The sequence below is a fragment of the Rhinopithecus roxellana genome, chromosome 18 (assembly GCF_007565055.1).
Source record: "Rhinopithecus roxellana isolate Shanxi Qingling chromosome 18, ASM756505v1, whole genome shotgun sequence".
In the NCBI taxonomy this organism is placed as follows: Eukaryota; Metazoa; Chordata; class Mammalia; order Primates; family Cercopithecidae; genus Rhinopithecus; species Rhinopithecus roxellana.
In genome coordinates this window covers 49,783,663-49,809,106 of record NC_044566.1, presented here as the reverse complement: position 1 = coordinate 49,809,106, position 25,444 = coordinate 49,783,663, and the positions used below count along the sequence as shown (strand labels likewise).

The following is a 25,444-nucleotide window of genomic DNA, read 5'->3' as shown; positions in this document are numbered from 1 at the left end:
GGGTTGCACAAAGAAAACAAACAAGCCTTTGGGATTTAGTCACCTTCTTGGCTATAAAGCCTATTTCTTAATTGGGTACCTTCTCCAATGTTGATCAGAGGCAACTAGCATCTCTTCTATCCCACCTATGCCAAGGGTGAGGTCAGCACTCAACAAATAAGAAAGAAAAATGATGGTAAAAACGTGAGGTTAAAAACCCTAGGCAACTCTTGGCCAACTCCTGCTTTTGAAATTCTAAATTGCAAGCTGAACCATGTGGTTCCACATACCTTCCTGACTAGTGACATCTCTCTTGGGAAATGACTCACATGTGCATTTGTCTTTCTGGGAATGGCTGAGTTTTCTAAAAGCCCACTGTCCTCACAAGCCTACATACTCTTTGTTGAAGGAAAACCTTGTGAAAAGCAGAACGTTGAAGAGTCATTAGTAGGCATACACATAAGCGTTCATACTTACCCACAACCCTCTGAGCAGGCCTCCCTGTGGTTACAAAATTTTTTCTCTTGCTGCCATTTCCCAGCATGCTCTAGGATTATCAAGTGAAGCCAAATATTAAGAGGAAAATCTTGAAAATCCTTCAGTGCGTGGGGTGGAAACAAATCAGACAAGCTCTCCACTCTGGCACCAGCCAGCTGAGCCACAAATACTGACCTGTCCCATGCTGAGAAGACTCAATCACGAGTTTCTATTCATCAAGTTTCCAGAATACATTGCAGCCCCACAAATGGGGGAAATGAAGTATATAAAACAGTGGGAACATTTGCAGAAATAACAGTTAATATTTGTATCAGGCATTCATCGGTACATGGCAAAGTTGAGATATTTTTCTCTGGGCATTTCTTTCTGATTTCAAGGCCTTAGGTTGGATAGATTCTGAATTTCTTAATCATAGAAGCTATGCACCACGTTTCAATTTGCAACTCAACATAGCTTTTGTCAAAATAAGTGCCAAATCCAGAAAACAGTTGACATTAAAAATGAGAAAAGGCTGAGCTGGAGACAAAAACATGAAAGCCTATATTTCTTGGTCAAATGAATTTTATCACAGTGTGTTTTTAGTATCTTTTTAATATATTCTACTTGGTTGCTCAGATTGTGAAAATTACAAAATAAAAATTAAGTGGCTGTGTAATATCTGACTTGTCAGCTTTTCCATCTGGCATTTTTTTCTCTTGCAGCATTGATTCACTGTCTCAAGGAGGAGATGCATGAAATGTGGAAAACCACCTGTCTCGTTTAGTGGAATGAGAAGTGTAATGGGCTGGAAGGGAACCCACCTCTACAACATTATGCTTTCTGTCCTTAAGCAAATACCTGGGCCCTACCTGTGTTTAAGCTTTTACAGGAAATGCCATTCTCAGTAAAGAAAACAGAGTCTAAGATGGTTGCCTCTGAAGGAGAATCTCTGAGCATGGAGGAACATGTTTGCCAAATACCCAAGTCTGAATAACCTGAATAGTCCAAGTTTTTGGTTAAGTAAAACTGGTGTTCATGGGAAAAGAAGCTAGTTTAGCTAGAACTCAGTTACACAGGTCCTATTTTATGTACTTCTGTATGTAACAGAAGTGCTTTATTTGTACTCCCCATAACATCACACACAATATTAAAAATACATGTAGTACTGAAGGATAAAGATTTAATCAATCATGTTGCTCCTTCATCAAGGTCATTCTTAAGTCCAATTCTTTTTATGTTTCTTTGTTTTCTGCCAGTCATGAAGATGAAGAATAAGATGTCTACTAGTGCAATTGCTGGTACTGCCATTTGTCCTAAGGTGTCAGCGGTTTTGCCTATCGTTGCTTTTGCACTATTACTGCAAATGTCAACACAGTGAAAAGGGAAAATATGAGAATAGATTTGGCCTCCCCCCGTAAGAGTCTCAGGGAGCTCAAAGTGTCCATGAACAGAGCTTTGAGAACTGCTGTGTTAGTATACTAACATAAAGACATCATGGTAACACATCTGGCTTCAGGACAGCAGACACAGAAACAAGGAGAGAATGAAGGGGATCCATCTTTTGAAATACAAAGTTTCATCGCCGAACCTAATAATCAGACATCTGCTGCTGTAGTGCAGATACCTTGTGTTACTCCCTTGATATTACCAAATTAGAGTATATTAGCTAATAAAACCATATTGGTATATGTATTTCTTTCCAAGCACTGCTATAACAAATTACCACTTCTGTGGCTTAAAATAACAGAAATGTATTCACTCATAATTCTAGAGGCTAGAAGTCCAAAATCAAGGTGTCAGCAGGGCCATGTACCCTCTGAAGGCTCTAAGGAAGAATGCTCAATGCCTCTTTCTCGTTCCTTGGTGTTCCTTGGCTTGTAACTGCATCGCTCCAATCTGTGTGCCTCATCAACACATGGTGCTCTTCTCTTTGTGTGTCTCTCTGTGCATCCTCTTCTCTTCTTCCAATGACTCCAGTCATTGGATTTGGGGCTCCTGTATCTCACAGGCCGAAAAGTCTCTCTTTCCACATAAGATCACATTCACAGGTACCAGTGTCAGGACTTGAACATATCTTTTTTGGGCATACAAAATGAAGAACGGAAATTGTTGTTCATTATTATTATGTAGTATCGTAGGTTTAATAGTGTCCCTTTAACTCACTACACTAAATAGTCATAATGAACTAACAGCAACTCCTGCTCCTCATTTTCTTTAGATCTTCAGAGAGTTAGAAATAGTGAGCAAGAAATATTATTTTTAAAAACAGCTTAATTGGGGTATAATTGATATGTAATAAACTATATATATTTATAGTGTACAATTTGATAAATTTTAACATATATATATCCCCATGAAACCATCACCACAATCAAGGTAGTAAACATATCCATCAGCCTCAAAAGTTTCCATGTGCCCCTCTGCAATCCTTTTTTCCTGCTCCTCTCTACCTCACCCCATGTCCACAGGCAATGTTGATCTACTTTCTGTCACTATGTTAAGTTTGCATTATATAGAGTTTTCTTTTTTTTTTTTTTTTTTTTTTTTTTTTTTTTTTTTTTTTTTTTGAGGCAGAGTCTCACTCTGTCGCCGGGGCTGGAGTGCAGTGGCCTGATCTCAGCTCCCTGCAAGCTCCGCCTCCCGGGTTTACGCCATTCTCCTGCCTCAGCCTCCCGAGTAGCTGGGACTACAGGCGCCCGCCACTTCGCCCGGCTAGTTTTTTTGTATTTTTAGTAGAGACGGGGTTTCACCGTGTTAGCCAGGATGGTCTCGATCTCCTGACCTCGTGATCCGCCCGTCTCGGCCTCCCAAAGTGCTGGGATTACAGGCTTGAGCCACCGCGCCCGGCCTATATAGAGTTTTCTATAATGGAATCATAGAGTATGTACTCTTTTTTCTTTGGCTTCTTTCCTTAAGCATAATTATTTCATAATTCATTTATGTTGTAACACATGTATCAATCATTCCTTCCTTTTAATTACTAAGTAGTATTCTATCGCATGGCTATATCACATTTGTTTATCCATTCACCTGCTCGTGGAAATTTGCTTTTTTCTAAATTTGTATTACAAATGAAACTAAGCAAGAATTTTTAAATCTTCCAAAAGCTAAAACTTTGCTTCAACAATATGCCATATGTTTTCTTTGTTTATGAAGCTAACAGAGCACTTGCTGCTGTAAGTCAAACTTAGCTCTTGTGCTTTCCAAGAAGGTGGATTCCTCTGGTATAAACTGTGAAAAGCCTTTTAGAGAGAGAGATGAATGATAAATCAGGAGCCAAACAAAATGATAATTTTCTACTCCATAATCCCACTCTTAGGACTTTTGCCTAAAAGATTAGTTTTTTTAAGCAAAGGTAAACTGGTGAAGATATTTCTATAGACCTCTCTAGAATAGTAAAACATTGGAAGCAACCTAAATATATGAGGAAATATTTTTAAAACATGAGAAAGTACTTTAGAGAAAACATTTAGTTCAAAAATGCATAATATGAAATTATATTGAGACCATGATTGTAACCATATAAAATTCAGATATATGTGTGGATAATGGAACTAAAAACTATTAGTATGTTACAGTAATGGAATTGTGAATGATATTTCTCTTTCTTTATTTTTGTCATAAAATACACATAATAACAAACATCAGCAGGAAACAGTTGACTGCCCTAAAATGACTAAACCCATAGGCTTCTTGATGGTGTGCAAACCTGTATGTGTTCATTTGACCCATTCCCTATCACCAATGAAATAAATTAGGATATTGTCAGAGTTCCAGTCTAATTTGCCCTATATATATTGCTACACTTTGGACAGAACTTGGAGGATGGTATTAGAAAGTCTTCTGTACTCTGGGAATCTTCTTCAACCTGAAAGTTTCATATATATATGAAAATGAGGGAAACTATCAAGTGTTGGGGAGCGTGTGTGTCATCCAGAGCTTTCACACACTGATGGTGGGAGTTTGGTTTGGTGCAACCACTTGGGAACTCTTTGGCATTACCTAATAAAGCAGGGTATATTGCATACACTGTGACCATAAATCCCCTTTCTAGGTGTACACCCAACAGAAATGCAGATGTATGTTCAGCAAAGGTATGTAGTAGAATGTTGACAGCAGCATTATCTATAATAGCTCCAAACTGGAAACTGCCCAAATGCTCATCAACATAGAATAGATAAATTGCAATGGAGACACACAATGGAACACTATGTAGCAATTCAAATGAACAATCTACAATTACATGTGTTCATATGATTGAACAGCATAAATATTGAGAGAAATAAGCCAGATGCAAAGAAGTATGTAGTGTATAATTCCACTTACTTTAGTACAAAGACAGGCAAAATAAATCTATGCTTTTAGGGATCAGGATAATGACTGTTCTTGGAGGAAGAAGGGCAGAGACTTACTGAAAGTAGCATAAAAAGGCTTCAGGTGTACTTATAATGGACTATTTATTGATCCAAGTTCTGGTTATATAAATGTGTTTGGTTTGTGGAAATTCATCAAGCTATACATTTATGTTTAGTTTCCTGCAATGTATGTTATACTCCAATAAAAGTTTTTTTATATAAACTCTATAAGTATTATCAAATGCTTTAAGAATGTTGGCCGGGCGCGGTGGCTCAAGCCTGTAATCCCAGCACTTTGGGAGGCCGAGGCGGGCGGATCACAAGGTCAGGAGGTCGAGACCATCCTGGCTAACACAGTGAAACCCCGTCTCCACTTAAAAAATACAAAAAATTAGCCGGGCGAGATGGCGGCACCTGTAGTCCCAGCTACTCGGGAGGCTGAGGCAGGAGAATGGCGTGGACCCGGGAGGCGGAGCTTGCAGTGAGCTGAGATCCGGCCACTGCACTCCAGCCTGGGCGACAGAGCGAGACTCCGTCTCAAAAAAAAAAAAAAAAAAAAAAAAAAAAAAAAAAGAATGTTACCAGGAAATTTTTTTTTATGTAGATATGAAAAGAGGGATAGTTGACAGCACAGTGTTGTGAATTTACAATGAACTAGAAAATCAGGATTATATAGCAGGGTACATCTGGGGAACTTTGTGGCCAGCCAGGAATAGTTATTGCTAGTTACAGAGCTGAAAGCTCTCAATAAATTTTGTTTTCTCCACTGCACACTGCATGATGATTGGCAAAGAATAAAATATAGAATCAAGAAGGCCAGAATGCCCTCTGCAAGAACAAAATGTACTGCCAATATGGCACCCAGCATGACCTCCATCCACAGTTATATGGAGCTTATGAAAGGTCCAAGCTGCTATATGACCTGGAGAGCTAGCATCCATCTCATTGCCAGGATCACAGTTAGAAAAAGTAAACAGAAAACATGTTTCTACCAAAATCCATAAGAGAAGAAAGGAAAACTGTTCTCCAACCAAAAGAGGAAGAAGGAAAGGGCATCATCTCTCATCTTGTTAAAGATGAGCTCCAGGAAGCAAAGGAGAATTCTTCACCCAACTGAATAAGGACATATTGCCCAAGAACCACTGGGTTGCCAGAATTTCTATTAAGAATTCCAAGCATTCTCATATTATTTTTCAATGTTACATTTCTACTAATTGTGTAAGGCCTATAGAAAGCTTCTTGAACCATGTTTTCCCATCTTCAATATGACTTTGCAATTGAAAGGCAGGATATAGCAAAACCGGATGCTAAGTAAATGCCAGCAAGGGAAAATGGTTAAATATTTCATAGTATGTCATGGAGTGCCATAGAATCATTAAAAAGATAATAAATTAACTTCTAGAATCAAGATTATGTTCTCTAAATGCCATTTCTCACTAAGGAACCAGTCCACTTTGGAGAAATGACTCAATCTACATCTAGTGTAGAAAGTGTTCTGGATAAGTCAAGGATATTCTATTTACCAGAAATCAAAGAAGTCATCATAAAGTACTGGGATCTTGTTAAAAGAAGACCAAAGCAGCAATTCTGTGGAGTGCCCACTGGCCAAGAATGAGATCATCTGAGTATCAAATGTAATAAAATTCCATAATCTAAAACACATTTAATATATAAAAATATCTGAGTCCAACAACGTTATTGGTCACCATTGGAGGTTGCTAAAGCACCATTTCATTATTCAGAAAATTGACAACCAAAAAAAAAAAAATCAACCTTTATTATGCCTCTCCTATACAAACTGTTATTCAGGATTACCAGTGATTGACAAGAGAGAGTTCTTCATAGAATTCCAGCCAATAAAGGCTGGAAAGATTAATAGATTTAGAAAATTATCATTTTACAACTCTGAGTGAAATAATGAATGTAGGTAATGTTCATTACTTAATGCTAAAACTGTTAAGTCGGGGTTGATGAGGAAGTTTATACCGGAAAGATAAAGCTGACCACACCTGACCGCACTGACCAATTTCAGCATCACTTAAAGTGGGCTGGCCAATGTTGTATTCCTCCTATTCCACACCTCTGTGATGCAACAGAAAGTACACAGCACCAACTATTAAGTATTCTAGCCAAATGAATTGAGCCAGAAATCTAGTCAATCCTCTATATTCAACTAAGTATGTAAAGGAAGCACAGGGTAGGTGTTAAGTGACACCACAAGAATGAAATAAGACAAATCTAGAAGGTGGGAAATTCTACAAGGAAAATAACCTTGTTTCTTCAACAAATAGAAGCATTAACAGAGAAGGGGAAGGGAAAATCATTGTAAATTTTAGAGACATATCAGGCAAGTGCAATGTTTGGCATTTGAATCCTCATTCAAACAAACCAACTGTAAAAAGATGTTTTTGAGGCAATCAGGGATATCTGAACATGAACTGGGTATTGGGTGATTTTAAATAACTATTACAAATTTTGTTATAGGTGATATTAGTATAATTGGTTACGTTCTTAAAAATACCTATCTGTTAGTGATGAATACTTAAGTGTTTACTGGATATAAACAACATAAAGTCTGGGATTTTCCTTAAAATATTAAATAATAAGAAGTAAAGGATACACAATAGTAGTATGAATCCATTTTCGTAAATAGTGACCTGGTTTTGTAAAATACACACGTACATTTATTTTTAGGTAGATGTTTAGACATACACATACATGAATGTTTACATATGATTTTATGAGCACTGAGAATTATTTGGAAGAGCACATGCTACACTGTAAATATAGACTAGCTGGGGGTAGAGGATGATATGGATAGGGAAAGATTAAGTAAGGGCAAATTTTTAAAAAGATTTCATTTTTATAAGGTAGGATGATGTGCCCCAATATATGGATTTATATAAAATAATCAAAATATCTGTATTTCTACATATATAAAGAAGATTGTTTATAATCTTTAAAAAATTGCAAAATCTGTCCACATTTCTGAAACAGAAACAGTGCTGGTTTCCTAGCACTGAAGCCTGGTAACTGCAGTACATTTCTGCTGGTGTGCCCATAAGCAAAGTGATAACACAGGCTCTCAGGTAGCAGCAAGCGGTGAGCTGAAGTGAAGCAAATAGAATTGGGTGTGTGGTAGGGTCTTTGGGACGGGGGCTGACTGGAAATCGATACTTCAAAAATGCACTGCAACACTCACCACAGCGGTGTGTTAGCATGGATAGCAAGGAAACAAAATGAAACGTCAGCTGAGTATACCACAGAGAATGAATGTCTTTCTCAGAGCCCAAGTAGCAGGCAGAATGCTCACCAGCATGAGGCAGCCATGGGACAGAAGAAAAGCACTAACCCAGGAGTCAGAGGAGGTTTAGGTCATACCTCGGCTCAACCACACACCAATTGCATGACCTTGAGAAAGAAACTTGACCTCCTGGCCTCCATATGTAAAATGAGAATAAAAATAACATCTCAGCTGTCACGATCATCACATGTACTTTACAAAGAGGTAAACTAAGAAGCGCTATACATGTAAAAGTGTCAGAAAGGTTGCTGCCTGCCCCCATGCGCACGTGTGCACAGACACCGCCACACACATCTCACTGTTCACATATATATTAGCACATAGAAATATACACCATTCACATATAGAAATGCTATCTATGCATGAGTTTGACAGCAAAACAACCCTCCTCCCAGCTTGTAGATGGGAAAATCAAAGCTTAAAGAACTTAAAAAGCTAATGGTTACATAGAATTCAGTTATAATAATGTTGGAATTTAGCAGAGGTATATGTGTTTAAAAATAGTCTCATTCAAGGTCAGGCATGGTGGCTCATGCCTGTAATCTCAGCACTTTGGGAGGCCAAGATGGGAGGATCACTTGAGGCAAGGAGTTCAAGACCAGCCTGTGCAACATAGCGAGACCTCATCTCCAAAAAAATTTTTAAAAATTGGAGGGGGCGGAGCAAGATGGCCGAATAGGAACAGCTCCAGTCTCCAACTCCCAGCGCGAGTGACACAGAAGACCGGTGATTTCTGCATTTTCAACTGAGGTACTGGGGACATCTCACTAGGGAGTGCCGGACAATTGGTGCTGGTCAGCTGCTGCAGCCTGACCAGCGAGAGCTGAAGCAGGGTGAGGCATCGCCTCACCTGGGAAGTGCAAGGGGGAAGGGAATCCGTTTTCCTAGCCAGGGGAACTGAGACACACAACACCTGGAAAATCGGGTAACTCCCACCCCAATACCGCGCTTTAAGCAACGGACACACCAGAAGAATATATCCCTCACCTGGCCGGGAGGGTCCCACGCCCACGGAGCCTCCCTCATTGTTAACACAGCAGTCTGTAGCAATCTAACCATGAGGCAGCAGCGAGGCTGGGGGAGGGGCGCCTGCCATTGCTGAGGCTTAAGTAGGTAAACAAAGCCGCTGGGAAGCTCGAACTGGGTGGAGCTCACAGCAGCTCAAGGAAACCTGCCTGTCTCTATAGACTCTAGCTCTGGGAGCGGGACTCAGCTAAAAAACAACAGGGGAAACAGCAGAGGCCTGAGCAGACGCCAAGGACTCGTGTCTGACAGCTTTGAAGAGAGCAGTGGATCTCCCAACACGGAGGTTGAGATCTGAGAACAGACAGACTGCCTGCTCAAGTGGGTCACTGACCACTGAGTAGCCTAACTGGGAGACATCCCCCACTAGGGGCAGTCTGACACCCCACACCTCACAGGGTGGAGTACACCCCTGAGAGGAAGCTTCCAAAGGAAGAATCAGACAGGTACACTTGCTGTTCAGCAATATTCTATCTTCTGCAACCTCTGCTGCTGATACCCAGGCAAACAGGGTCTGGAGTGGACCTCAAGCAATCTCCAACAGACCTATAGCTGAGGGTCCTGACTGTCAGAAGGAAAACTATCAAACAGGAAGGACACCTATACCAAATCCCCATCAGTACGTCACCATCATCAAAGACCAGAGACAGATAAAACCACAAAGATGGGGAAAAAGCAGGGCAGAAAAGCTGGAAATTCAAAAAATAAGAGCGCATCTACCCCTGCAAAGGAGTGCAGCCCATCACCAGCAACGGATCGAAGCTGGTCAGAGAATGACTTTGACGAGATGAGAGAAGAAGGCTTCAGTCCATCAAACTTCTCAGAGCTAAAGGAGGAATTACGTACCCAGCGCAAAGAAACTAAAAATCTTGAAAAAAGAGTGGAAGAATTGACAGCTAGACTAATTAATGCAGAGAAGGTCATAAACGAAATGACAGAGATGAAAACCATGACACGAGAAATACGTGACAAATCCACAAGCTTCAGTAACCGACTCGATCAACTGGAAGAAAGAGTATCAGCGATTGAGGATCAAATGAATGAAATGAAGTGAGAAGAGAAACCAAAAGAAAAAAGAAGAAAAAGAAACGAACAAAGCCTGCAAGAAGTATGGGATTATGTAAAAAGACCAAATCTACGTCTGATTGCGGTGCCTGAAAGTGAGGGGGAAAATGGAACCAAGTTGGAAAACACTCTTCAGGATATCATCCAGGAGAACTTCCCCAACCTAGTAGGGCAGGCCAACATTCAAATTCAGGAAATACAGAGAACGCCACAAAGATACTCCTCCAGAAGAGCAACTCCAAGACACATAATTGCCAGATTCACCAAAGTTGAAATGAAGGAAAAAATCTTAAGGGCAGCCAGAGAGAAAGGTCGGGTTACCCACAAAGGGAAGCCCATCAGACTAACAGCAGATCTCTCGGCAGAAACTCTACAAGCCAGAAGAGAGTGGGGGCCAATACTCAACGTTCTTAAAGAAGAGAATTTTCAACCCAGAATTTCATATCCAGCCAAACTAAGTTTCATAAGTGAAGGAGAAATAAAATCCTTTACAGATAAGCAAATGCTTAGAGATTTTGTCACCGCCAGGCCTGCCTTACAAGAGACCCTGAAGGAATCCCTAAACATGGAAAGGAATAACTGGTACCAGCCATTGCAAAAACATGCCAAAATGTAAAGACCATCGAGGCTAGGAAGAAACTGCATCAACTAACGAACAAAATAACCAGTTAATATCATAATGGCAGGATCAAGTTCACACATAACAATATTAACCTTAAATGTTAATGGACTAAATGCTCCAATTAAAATACACAGACTGGCAAACTGGATAAAGTGTCAAGACCCATCAGTCTGCTGTATTCAGGAGACCCATCTCACATGCAGAGACATACATAGGCTCAAAATAAAGGGATGGAGGAAGATCTACCAAGCAAATGGAGAACAAAAAAAAAAAGCAGGGGTTGCAATCCTAGTCTCTGATAAAACAGACTTTAAACCATCAAAGATCAAAAGAGACAAAGAAGGCCATTACATAATGGTAAAGGGATCAATTCAACAGGAAGAGCTAACTATCCTAAATATATATGCACCCAATACAGGAGCACCCAGATTCATAAAGCAAGTCCTTAGAGACTTACAAAGAGACTTAGACTCCCATACAATAATAATGGGAGACTTCAACACTCCACTGTCAACATTAGACAGATCAACGAGACAGAAAGTTAACAAGGATATCCAGGAATTGAACTCATCTCTGCACCAAGCGGACCTAATAGACATCTATAGAACTCTCCACCCCAAATCAACAGAATATACATTCTTCTCAGCACCACATCGCACTTAATCCAAAATTGACCACATAATTGGAAGTAAAGCACTCCTCAGCAAATGTACAAGAACAGAAATTATAACAAACTGTCTCTCAGACCACAGTGCAATCAAACTAGAACTCAGGACTAAGAAACTCAATCAAAACCGCTCAACTACATGGAAACTGAACAACCTGCTCCTGAATGACTACTGGGTACATAACGAAATGAAGGCAGAAATAAAGATGTTCTTTGAAACCAATGAGAACAAAGATACAACATACCAGAATCTCTGGGACACATTTAAAGCAGTGTGTAGAGGGAAATTTATAGCACTAAATGCCCACAAGAGAAAGCAGGAAAGATCTAAAATTGACACTCTAACATCACAATTAAAAGAACTAGAGAGGCAAGAGCAAACACATTCAAAAGCTAGCAGAAGGCAAGAAATAACTAAGATCAGAGCAGAACTGAAGGAGATAGAGACACAAAAAACCCTCCAAAAAATCAATGAATCCAGGAGTTGGTTTTTTGAAAAGATCAACAAAATTAACAGACTGCTAGCAAGACTAATAAAGAACAAAAGAGAGAGGAATCAAATAGACGCAATAAAAAATGATAAAGGGGATATCACCACCGACCCCACAGAAATACAAACTACCATCAGAGAATACTATAAACACCGCTACGCAAATCAACTAGAAAATCTAGAAGAAATGGATAATTTCCTGGACACTTACACTCTCCCAAGACTAAACCAGGAAGAAGTTGAATCCCTAAATAGACCAATAGCAGGCTCTGAAATTGACGCAACAATTAATAGCCTACCCACCAAAAAAAAGTCCAGGACCAGATGGATTCACAGCTGAATTCTACCAGAGGTACAAGGAGGAGCTGGTACCATTCCTTCTGAAACTATTCCAATCAATAGAAAAAGAGGGAATCCTCCCTAACTCATTTTATGAGGCCAACATCATCCTGATACCAAAGCCTGGCAGAGACACAACAAAAAAAGAGAATTTTAGACCAATATCCCTGATGAACATCGATGCAAAAATCCTCAATAAAATACTGGCAAACTGGATTCAGCAGCACATCAAAAAGCTTATCCACCATGATCAAGTGGGCTTCATCCCTGGGATGCAAGGCTGGTTCAACATTCGCAAATCAATAAACATAATCCAGCATATAAACAGAACCAAAGTCAAGAACCACATGATTATCTCAATAGATGCAGAAAAGGCTTTTGACAAAATTCAACAGCCCTTCATGCTAAAAACGCTCAATAAATTCGGTATTGATGGAACGTACCTCAAAATAATAAGAGCTATTTATGACAAACCCACAGCTAATATCATACTGAATGGGCAAAAACTGGAAAAATTCCCTTTGAAAACTGGCACAAGACAGGGATGCCCTCTCTCACCACTCCTATTCAACATAGTGTTGGAAGTTCTGGCTAGGGCAATCAGGCAAGAGAAAGAAATCAAGGGTATTCAGTTAGGAAAAGAAGAAGTCAAATTGTCCCTGTTTGCAGATGACATGATTGTATATTTAGAAAACCCCATTGTCTCAGCCCAAAATCTCCTTAAGCTGATAAGCAACTTCAGCAAAGTCTCAGGATACAAAATTAATGTGCAAAAATCACAAGCATTCTTATACACCAGTAACAGACAAGTAGAGAGCCAAATCAGGAATGAACTTCCATTCACAATTGCTTCAAAGAGAATAAAATACCTAGGAATCCAACTTACAAGGGATGTAAAGGACCTCTTCAAGGAGAACTACAAACCACTGCTCAGTGAAATAAAAGAGGACACAAACAAATGGAAGAACATACCATGCTCATGGATAGGAAGAATCAATATCGTGAAAATGGCCACACTGCCCAAGGTTATTTATAGATTCAATGCCATCCCCATCAAGCTACCAATGAGTTTCTTCACAGAATTGGAAAAAACTGCTCTAAAGTTCATATGGAACCAAAAAAGAGCCCGCATTGCCAAGACAATCCTAAGTCAAAAGGACAAAGCTGGAGGCATCACGCTACCTGACTTCAAACTATACTACAAGGCTACAGTAACCAAAACAGCATGGTACTGGTACCAAAACAGAGATATAGACCAGTGGAACAGAACAGAGTCCTCAGAAATAATACCACACATCTACAGCCATCTGATCTTTGACAAACCTGAGAGAAACAAGAAATGGGGAAAGGATTCCCTATTTAATAAATGGTGCTGGGAAAATTGGCTAGCCATAAGTAGAAAGCTGAAACTGGATCCTTTCCTTACTCCTTATACGAAGATTAATTCAAGATGGATTAGAGACTTAAATGTTAGACCTAATACCATAAAAACCCTAGAAGAAAATCTAGGTAGTACCATTCAGGACATAGGCATGGGCAAGGACTTCATGTGTAAAACACCAAAAGCAACGGCAGCAAAAGCCAAAATTGACAAATGGGATCTCATTAAACTAAAGAGCTTCTGCACAGCAAAAGAAACTACCATCAGAGTGAACAGGCAACCTATAGAATGGGAAAAAATTTTTGCAATCTGCTCATCTGACAAAGGGCTAATATCCAGAATCTACAAAGAACTCAAACAAATATACAAGAAAAAAACAAACAACCCCATCAAAAAGTGGGCAAAGGATATGAACAGACATTTCTCAAAAGAAGACATTCATACAGCCAACAGACACATGAAAAAATGCTCATCATCACTCGCCATCAGAGAAATGCAAATCAAAACCACAATGAGATACCATCTCACACCAGTTAGAATGGCAATCATTAAGAAGTCAGGAAACAACAGGTGCTGGAGAGGATGTGGAGAAATAGGAACACTTTTACACTGTTGGTGGGATTGTAAACTAGTTCAACCATTATGGAAAACAGTATGGCAATTCCTCAAGGATCTAGAACTAGATGTACCATATGACCCAGCCATCCCACTACTGGGTATATACCCAAAGGATTATAAATTATTCTACTACAAAGACACATGCACACGTATGTTTATTGCAGCACTATTCACAATAGCAAAGACTTGGAATCAACCCAAATGTCCATCTGTGACAGACTGGATTAAGAAAATGTGGCACATATACACCATGGAGTACTATGCAGCCATAAAAAAGGATGAGTTTGCATCCTTTGTAGGGACATGGATGCAGCTGGAAACCATCATTCTTAGCAAACTATCACAAGAAGAGAAAACCAAACACCGCATGTTCTCAATCATAGGTGGGAACTGAACAATGAGATCACTTGGACTCGGGAAGGGGAACATCACACACTGGGGCCTATCATGGGGAGGGGGGAGGGGGGAGGGATTGCATTGGGGAGTTATACATGATATAAATGATGAATTGATGGGTGCTGACGAGTTGATGGGTGCAGCACACCAAGATGGCACAAATATACATATGTAACAAACCTGCACGTTATGCACATGTACCCTAGAACTTAAAGTATAATTAAAAAAAAAAAAAAAGAAAGAAAAATCTATAGAGTGGCATTCAACAACATGTATAAATTCTAGAAACTTAATATTGAGAAGAGTCTCAGAATGCTATGTCCAGGTTGATTATATTTTTACAAATAGTAAAGTCAAATCAAAATCAAAACAATATAGCTAGCCATTTATAGTATACATTTGGGACATATTTCTGTTTAGAAATTGTAAAGATGTTCCCTTTTTCATATTTAGGAACCTGTGTACTGTTTTTTATAATTGCTGCACCATTTTGCCTTTTCACCAAAAATATACAAAGCTTCCAAGTTCTTCACACTCTTGCCAATACTTGTCTTTTTTTTTTTTTTTGACAGCAATCCTTACAAGTATGAGGTGATATGTCATTGTAGTTTTGATTTATATTTCCCTGATGATTAGAGATGTTGATTATCTTTTGATATACCTGTTGGCTATTTTTATGTTTTCTTTCCAGAAATGTCTGTTCAAGTCCTTTATCCATTTTAAAATTATTTAGTAGGGTTTTTTTTTCATTAAGTTGTAAAAAATGCTTCTATATTTTGGGAATTAACAGTTTCAATGAGTATGAAGTGTCAATAATGCAAGATAAATAATTTCTAGATATATGTTTTAACACTTGAAAATTTGAGAGATCTCTCGTTACATGTTCTTATCACAATAAAATAAAATATAGTAAAAATTTTAAAGATGATAAACATAAAATTCAAGATTGTGTTTACTCTGAGAAGGCAAATGGGTCATGGTGCAAGCACACAGGTAGATGTGGCAGTAGCATAATGTTCCAGTTCTTAAGTTTGTTGTTGGGTTCATGGGTATTTTATCATGAGCTTTATATCTTTATCTTTTGAATCAACCAAACATTACATTAAAGAAAAAATAGGTAAAAAATCATATAAACTCAAAGTGAATGTCATTTTAGTGGAAAAAAACAACATCACTGGGGAGACCATGTTGTTTATGTATCATTTTATATCAGGGAAGAAAATTTTAATTTACTAGATAATTTTTCTTTTTTTTTTTTTTTTTTAGAATAATACCTAAATTTAGGAATTAGCATTTGCTTAGATGATCAATTATCCTATGTTAAAGAAGGAAGTGGCTGGGCACAGTGGCTCATGCCTGTAATCCTAGCACTTTGGGAGGCCGAGGCGGGCGAATCACCTGAGGTCAGGAGTTTGAGACCAGCTTTGCCAACATGGTGAAACCCCATCTCTACTAAAGATATGAAAATTAGCTGGGTGTGGTGGCACACATCTGTAACCCCAGCTACTCGGGAGGTTTAGGCAGCAGAATCACTTGAACCGGAGAGGCAGAGGTTGTAGTGAGCCGAGATTGTGCCACTGCACTCCAGTCTGGGCGACAGAGTGAGACTCCACCTCAAAAAGAAAAATAATAATAAAGAAGAATGAAACTAGAAAACATATTCTGAGTATATGATTTTTCTTAACCAACTGGATTCATTATTTTGTTTAAAAGTGGTTTTATATTCCTTTATTTGATATTGTGGAAATAAATGAATGGATATAAAAATGCTTCCTTAGGAGATCCAGTGATTATATGTGAAGTACCAGGTGACACCTGAGGAAATCTTACTTTCCTGTGAATATCTGCCATCATTAGCTCTGAGATTTCACAAGACTTTAAAGGCAGAATGGACTTTTAGAATTATTGTATAACTTCTAGAGCATTATTTCAATGTATTTACGTGGCATTAAAATGCTCAAGTGATTTTCATTAAATTGCTTTTTCCTTAAAAAAAAAAAAAAAAAAAAAAATTAGCGAGGCCTGGTGGCATGAGCCTGCAGTCCTAGCTACTAAAGGGGCTGAGGCAGGAAGATCTCTTGGGTTCAGGAGCTGGAGGTTACAGTGATCCATGATTGTACCACTGCACTCTATCCTGGGTGACAAAGCAAGACCCTGTCTCAGAATAAAAAAAACCAGTCTCATTCACGGCTGCTAAATATGATTTCTGATTTATGGAAAGTTCTGACCTGGAAAAATTACAAAGCCAGTTGCTATGGACTGAATCTTATACATGAAATTCATATGCTGAAGCCCTACTCTTCCAGGTGATGGTATTTGGAGGTGTGGTCTTTGGGAGGTAATCAGGATTGGATGAGGTCATGAAGCTGGGGCTCTCATGCTGGGATTAGTGCCCTTATTAGAAAAGACACCAACGAACTCATTCTTTCTCTCTCTCCTCACTATGTGAGCAACCAACTAAAAGGCAGCTGTCTGTAAGACAGGAAAGGAGTCCTTAACCTAAAGTGAACACTGCTGGACCTTGATCTTGGACTTTGCACCCTTCGGAACTCTGAGAAAATAGAGGTCTGTAATTGAAGCCACTCAGTCTATGAAATTTTGTTACAGCAGACCAAGCTGGCTCAGGTACTGTGGTCAAGAGCCTCTACTTCATGTTCTTACAATATCCTGAACTTCCTGTATCATAACATGCATCATTTTATTGTTAGCATTGTTAGTTCTACTTCCTAGCTACATGCCCTGGGGCAAATTACTTAAAATTTCCCTCTGCCTCTGTTTTCTTTTCCAGACAATGGGGGTAATAATGGAATCTTTCTCCTAGGACCTTCCTGCATCTGTGTAATGATTATCTCATCATAATAATTAGGCAATTGAACACCTGACTTCACCGAGAACAGTATCTGGCAAAATAGAAAATACTTAATAGGGATGACAAGATGATGTTCTTGTTGTTTTTGCTGTTGTCTATTTGACCAACTTATAAACTTCATAAGGGCCCAGAGACCTCTATTATCTTGCTCACATTTGTTACCCTATGAACAAACTAGCATGGCACATAAATAAATCTTTGCTAAATAAACAACTAGGTGATGAGAAAGGAGAAAATGATTCAGTGAAATGGCAAACATTTTCAGGAAGTACATACTGTACCTATAAATAGAAACAAAAGCTATTTTCTTAGGTATTTTAACCAGTAATTTATAAGTTGCAATTTAATTGATTCAACACATAGCCAAGAAGATGAGGAAAGAATGGTATAGTATAATATTCTTTGAACAGTTTTCCTGTGCATAGTAAAATACCCATGGAAGAATTGTCGGGGGTGTGCTCCATTCTAAAGCTCATTAAAGCTGCTTGAACAACCATTGCACAGGTTTTGCTTTTTCATTTAATTTTAATAAAGTATTTTACTGGAGGAAACTTTGGGGTGTAATAGCAATGAAGTGTGTCTACTGCTTTAGGTGACATTTCATTTCATTTGTGGACACCTGTGGAGATGAATAGACTAATCTCAATGCCTGGGAATTTGGGTTGCTGGTTGTCCGAAAATGAAATGTCATGTACAGAAACTTATTTTTTATTGTTTAATTTCCAACTGTCTGCTAAGCAAATCAGAATGACAAAGACAACAGCTATTTCAAGATAAGGCACCACATGCATTATAGAAAATGCATCTCATTTGGAACTTTAGTCCTGTTCTTGATGAAAGACCAATGAAAATGTGAAATTTAAAATATTCCCCATTGCTTCCCAAGCACGGGTGATAATGAGCCTTTAATTTTGTTTTGACTGAAATCGTAAAGCAAAGCCATGGATATATTGTACAGTTGTGCCTCACACTCCACATAAACAATCCACATCTCTAGGCAAACCTTTTATAGCCTAAATAAGTCTGGGAGACAATGAGAGCAGTAAGTAAGTTAGATTTAAACATGAGATCGTGATCTCTAGCTGGAGGAAGCCAGAGCAGACAGAGAGCCTGTTCATTCTATTACCAGAACCACAATTGACTGTTTTTCAACCTTATCGTATATCTCAAAACATCAGAGCATAATTCCCACCTTGGACTAAATCATCTGAAGAAATTTGGCAATGTTGCCCTGTTCCTCTGAAGGATAAAGAAGCTTCCCAATTCTATGAGCTGTCTTCCCAAAATGAGAAGGGAAAAAATTCTTTTCTGGTCTATTCTCAGTAGCCTCCAGGGCTACTTACAAGATAAAGCTTCTCAGAGATTTAGATCACAGCTATTTTTATTAGATAATATCCATGTGTCATCTGTGACAGAACCCACCACACTCGCTCCTATGGACAAGGAGGAAAGAACGAATATGTATGAAATCACTCTGTATGTTTGTTTGGGCAGGTCAAGTAAGGTTAGAGAGAGAACCAATACATTTTATTTATATTATCTTGTGCAAATCCATAGCACCCATCACTAGAGTCTCCATGCATCGAACCTCTGACCGGCAAAAGCAAAAGTTAAGGTAATGAGGTAAATTTCTGATAATGTTGCTCAATTTCTTCATGTAAAGCCCTCCCCTCATTGTACATGTATTCCTTCAGTGGCATTATCCTATAGCTCTGACTATACCACATTGGAGATTGTTTCACAAGACGTATTGCCTTGTTTTGTCTTTTCTTTTCTTTTCTTTTCTTTTTGAGATGGAGTCTTGCTCTGTCACCCAGGCTGGAGTGCAGTAGGGCAATCTCAGCTCACTGCAAGCTCTGCCTTCCTGGGTTCACGCCATTCTCCTGCCTCCGCCTCCTGAGTAGCTAGGACTATAGGCACCAACCACCATGCCCAGCTAATTTTTTGAATTTTTAGTAGAGACAGGGTTTCACCGTGTTAGCCAGGATGGTCTCGATCTCCTGACCTCATGATCCACCCACCTCAGCCTCCCAAAGTGTTGGGATTACAGGCGTGAGCCACTGTGCCCTGCCTGTCTTGTCTTTTCTAACAATATTTTCCTCTTCCACTGGGTGCTACCATCTACTAGTGTGGCTTTAAATATTATCTCTATGCAGATAACACTTAAGCTTATATCTCTCTGACTTCTGCTTGAGTTCCAGACTTAAATATCCTTACTTGATTTATTCATTAGGATAAAGAATAAAAATCTTCAACATAAATGTTTTCAAAACAGAACTCTTGATTTCCATCTCACACCTATTCTCTTACAAGCATCCATTCACTTGCTCAAGCACCAGATCTACAATTCATCCTTGATCATTTATTTCCCCATCAGCAATCCCTGTTAGCCTGGCCTCTGAAATAAACAAGTAAAAACACAAATTAAAAGTATAATTAACATAGTGATATGTGTCATGTAGACTATGACATGTTGTGAGGGTGTTATGAGAGGGAGGGAGTGACAGGGTGATCAGGAAAACCCTTTTTGGGAAGGTGATATGATTTGGCTGTGTCCCCACTGGAAGCTCATCTTGAGTTCCCAGGTATAGTGGGAGGGACCCGGTGAGAGGTAATTGAATCATGGGGGCATGATTTCCCTTGCTGTTCTCATGGTAATGAATAAGTCTCATGAGATCTGATGACTTTATAAGGTGGAGTTTCCCTGCACAAGTTCTCTCTTTGCCTGCTGCCATCCATGTAAGACGTGACTTGCTCCTCCTTGCCTTTCACCATTGTTGTGAGGCCTTCCCAGCCATGTGGAAGTGTGAGTTCATTAAACCTTTTTCCTGTATAAATTACCCAGTTTTTATCAGCAGCATGAAAACAGAGTAATACAGAAGGTGACAATTCTGTGTTCTGGATGTCAGAATGCACATGTCCATGCAAAGATCTAGGGACCATTTCAGGCAGAAGGAACAGCTAGAACAATGACTCTAAAGCAAGAAAGAAGGTGGTTTGAATGATGCAGGGAAAAGCTTAAGCCCTGGTTAGATGGGGAGATAGGGGTCAACTTGTATAAGACATATAAAGCCAAAAGGAGTTTGGAGTTTAAGTGCAATAGCAAGTCATTGAAATGATTTAACCTGCAGAGTGATATGATTTATTTCATTCTTCAAAGATCATTCAAGATCCTTGGGCAACATGAACAAAATTAATTTACATCCTTCCGCCAACATCACCACTACACCCAGATACTATTGATCCTATTGAAAACACATAGGAATGCTGGGTTAAAGTATGGAGCAATAATATAGAATAAAATTCTACACTCAGAAGAAGGAAGGAAGAAGAAAACAAAAGGAAAGAGAGGAAAGGAAGAAATCTTTGAGAAATCAGAATAAAAAAATAACTCAAAACAAGACTGGTAATTCTCACAACTGATGAGAGAAGAATCTCAGAGGGTGTGAGTAGGATATCAGCTCTGAACGGGATTTACACCATACGTAAGCAATGCAAGCAAAGGAGACGTGGGTCTGGGGCACTGAGAGGCAAGAAGCTGGAAATAAGAAACTGGAAAACCGTCTAGAGAGAGGTTCCTCAAAGGACTGCTCTGTCTGGATAAAGAAAACTGTAAACACTCTACCCACCAGCTGAGGGAAGGGAAAAGGAATCACGGGGAATCTGAATGGAAAACAAAATCTCCTGTGAAATTGAAAGCCCACAGCCAGATACGGTATCAGAAGTTACAAAGTCTAACCAGTTTAATAAATTCAAACTAAGAGAATATTCTAAAAACTGCTCCTGCAGTAGAGAAACTCTAAAATTTACTTGCAAAAGCAAATGCAAAATTGAGCCATGAGGGAGGGCATGATTTACATAGGAAAACAACCCCAGTTTAACAGGAGCTAACAGTAAAAACTACAAACAGCACAAGAAATGAAACCACTTGGATGAGAATCAGCAGACACAACAATCAGGAGGTGCAACACTGAATTCCAAAGTAGCTGATCAAACAATCTGAAAGAGATTATCAAATAAGTATGGAAACTAAAATGAAAGAGCTGAGCTATGAATAAAGGAGAGGCAAGTCAAAAATAAAAACAAAACACATGACTGTAGGTAATTAACATTAAAACTATCATTAAAATGTAAAAACTCAATGAGTAGGTTAAGTAGCAAATGAAAACCAGCTCTAGAGAAAATTAGTAAACTACAAGATGTATTTGAGGAAGTAACATAAAATGCAATACAATCCAGTACAAAGAAATATGAAATAGGCAAGGGGGATTAAGGAAGGGGAAGAATAGAAGAAAACATTCAACATGTATTCAACAGAATAGGAAGAAGTAGAGAATAGTGAAAATAAACAGTACAGTACACTGCTGGGCACGGTAGCTCACGCCTATAATCCCAGCACTTTGGCAGGCCGAGGTGGGTGGATCACGAGGTCAGAAGATCAAGACCATCCTGGCCAACACGGTGAAACCCTGTCTATACTAAAAATACAAAACATTAGCCGGGCGTGGTGGCAGGCACCTGTAGCCCCAGCTACTCAGGAGGCTGAGGCAGAAGAATGGAGTGAACCTGCGAGGTGGAGCTTGCAGTGAGCCGAGATCACCACTGCACTCCAGATTGGGAGAGAGAATGAGCCTCCGTTTCCAAAAAAAAGAAAAAAAAAAACAACACTACAGTATTTAGGTCTGCCTAATCACAGTATTCTGCAATCCTGGACATAAGGTTTGGTCCAAGGGTGAACACATATCCAAACAAGTCCAAATAAATCCTCCCACCACCCCCCCGGAGAGATATGTGATGTTGGGAGCCTTAAGATCTTTTCACTTGACCAGGCTCAGTGGCTCATACCTGTAATCCCAGTGCTTTGGGAGGCCGAGGTGGGAGGATCACTTGAGGCTAAGAGTTCAAGACCAACCTGGGCAACATAGTGAGATTCTGTCTCTATTCTTAAAAAAGAAAATTAATAAATAAGATTTTAATAAGGATCTTGGCCGGGCGCGGTGGCTCAAGCCTGTAATCCCAGCACTTTGGGAGGCCGAGACGGGAGGATCACGAGGTCAGGAGATCAAGACCATCCTGGCTAACATGGTGAAACCCCGTCTCTACTAAAAATACAAAAAACTAGCCGGGCGACCTGGCGGGCGCCTGTAGTCCCAGCTACTCGGGAGGCTGAGGCAGGAGAATGGCGTGAATCCGGGAGGCGGAGCTTGCAGTGAGCTGAGATCCGGCCACTGCACTCCAGCCTGGGCCAGAGCGAGACTCCGTCTCAAAAAAAAAAAAAAAAAAAAAAGGATCTTTTCACTGGGTTGCTGAACCGTGTGGTAAGATATAAAGTCAGGGAAAGGGTCTTGTGCTTTGGGTAGTGGGGTTAGAGAAAGGAACACCGCACCATGGAATGAAAAACTTTTCTAGCTCCTTAGCGTTTCCCCCTACACACACTCATTTCCTTCATTCCTTATGCAAGCCATGTCCCGGGAGAAAGGAAAACATTTTTGCTTAGCACCCACTCAACCAGACACTTTCCTAGGCAGTGGGAATGATAATCTGAATAAGACCTGATCCATGGCGAACCTGAGTGCCAGGGGCTGAGAGGGGCCGGATGGGGCTGGACCCCAGGTCTCCTGATGTCAAATCCACGGCTTCTCCTGCTCTCTTCTTCCCTCCTAATTTTACAGCACTGTGTACCAGGTGCAACAGTGATTGAGAGCTAAGTAAAGGCATTTTAACCTTCAAGAGACCCTGGTTGGAGTTCAAAATGAAATGAAATGCACCAGCCTCCCTCTGGTAGCCCGAGTCTCTGGCCGTGCTCTTGTAGCAGAAGCCTCTCATTTGGAACAGCTCGGACTCCCTGGGCTCTTTGAAAGGATTGGTGGGGATGAGTTTCTATGTTTTACAATTGTGAAAAAAATCCTCTGCTCACAGCCTAAGGGAGAGTGAAGTGGAGTTCGGGTTGAGGGCCAAATAATCATGCAGGGGACAGGCAGCCAGAGTGCCTGGGATGCCAGAGGGGGGCCTGCTGAGTGATTAGGACAGGGCAGCAGACACAGTGATTCAATGGAGAGAAGGGGTTGCTGAAAATGAAAGAAAATGCTGCAACATGCAAAAGCACTGCCATGCTACACCACAGACAGAATGGATTAAATAATCAACGTAAACCTTTTGCATCTGGGTGAAACCCAAGTGAAACCAAGTAAATTAGCTCAAAAGGTTTCTGGACCAGCAACTTACCTTCAAGGCTGTTCAATATAAGTTATTCTTTCTCCCTTAACTTCACTATAGACAGGGTAACTTTTTCCTGATTCACTTAGGACAGTCCCAGCTTACACTTTCTGTCTCAGTGTCTCATCTCTTTTAGCATTTGTCTGAGATTTTTAAAGGGAAGTATTATGGTTAATGGTTGCAGTACTGTTAGCCAGGATGGGTTCAGCAGACTTCTGGAGCGGATGCTGTGATGTTATCCCAGAGTCTCCTCAAGACTGAAGGACTACTCCACCAGCTGCAGTGAGGGCTTCTGGCAGAGAGCCCCAGCTGTCAGCCCTCATCGGAATTGCTTCAAATGAGGAGTGTCATCTCACCCACGACCGTGCCCTCTTCCCAGGGTGCCCACACCCAAGAACTGGTTTGCAGGGAGGTATAAAAGTCTGGCCCCTAGTTTGTCTAGAGCTGGCCATGTGGTTGGTCTCTGTTGAGGCTGAATCATAGGCTGTGATGGTTAATATTGAGTGTCAACTTGATTGAATTGAAGGATGCAAAGTATTGTTCCTGGGTGTGTCTGGGAGGGTGTTGTCAAAGGAGATCAACATGTGAGTCAGTGGACTGGGAGAGGCAGACCCACCCTCAATCTGGGTGGGCACCATCTAATCAGCTGCTAGAATAAAGCAGGCCGAGAAAGGTGGAAAGAGCAGACTTGCTGAGGCTTCTGGCCTTCATCTTTCTCTCATGTTGAATGCTTCCTGCCCTTGAACATCAGACTCCAAACCCTTCAGCTTTTGGACTCTTGGACTTAGACCAGCGGTTTGCGAGGGACTCTCGAGCCTTCGGCCACAGACTGAAGGCTACGTTGTCAACTTCCATACTTTTGAGGTTTGGGGACTTGAACTGGCTTCTTTGCTCCTCAACTTGCAGACAGCCTATTGTGGGACTTCACCTTTCGATCCTGTGAGTTCATTCTCCCTAATAAACTCCCCTTCATATATACATCTATCTTATTAGTTCTTTCCCTCTAGCAAACCCTAATGCATAAGACAACTTCTCTTCCTGCCCCATCCTTCTTCCCTTCCCCTTCCAGAGGTGGTATTCCCAAGACCACTCCCTAACAAACCTCCTGTCCACCACTCTCCATCTCCAAGTCTGCTTCCTGAGTAGGCCACAGCCTGTGACAATTGCCACTTGGTGCCTTCACTTTTTTTTTTTTTGAGACAGGCTCTCAATCTGTTGCCCAGGCTGAAGTGCATTGGTGTGATCACAGCTCACTGCAGCCTCGGCCTCGAGGGTTAAGTGATCCTCCTCCCTCAACCTCCTGAGTAGATGGCACTATAGGTGTGCACCACTACACCTGGCTCATTTTTTAAATTTTTGTAGAGACAGGATCTCGCTATGTTGCCCAGGCTGGTCTCAAACTCCTGGCCTCAAGCGATCCTCCTGCCTCACTCTCCCTAAATACTAGAAATACAGGCATGAGTCACTGTTCCTGGTGGTGCTTTCACTTTCTGTTGTGAACTTGTCTAGTGGTATACGAAACAAGAGCAGTCAACTGAGTTCCCACTCTTGTTAAACCAGAGGATGCCCAGGGATAACCCACCTCACTTTTCCCAACCTTATCTAGACATACTATGTGGTAGACAACGATGTGATGTCCAGCT

The 25,444-nt window shown here is 40.3% G+C and overlaps 1 long non-coding RNA gene across 1 annotated transcript in view; it reads right to left on the bottom strand.

Annotated features, from left to right (window-relative positions):
* LOC115894530 overlaps positions 1 to 19,985 on the bottom strand; it is a 31,885-nt gene extending 11,900 nt beyond the window's left edge. Inside the window, exon 1 of the long non-coding RNA XR_004054626.1 lies at positions 19,910 to 19,985. This is a non-coding gene — a long non-coding RNA (uncharacterized LOC115894530). The remainder of the gene's footprint in view (positions 1 to 19,909) is intronic.
* Positions 19,986 to 25,444: the final 5,459 nt, after the last annotated feature.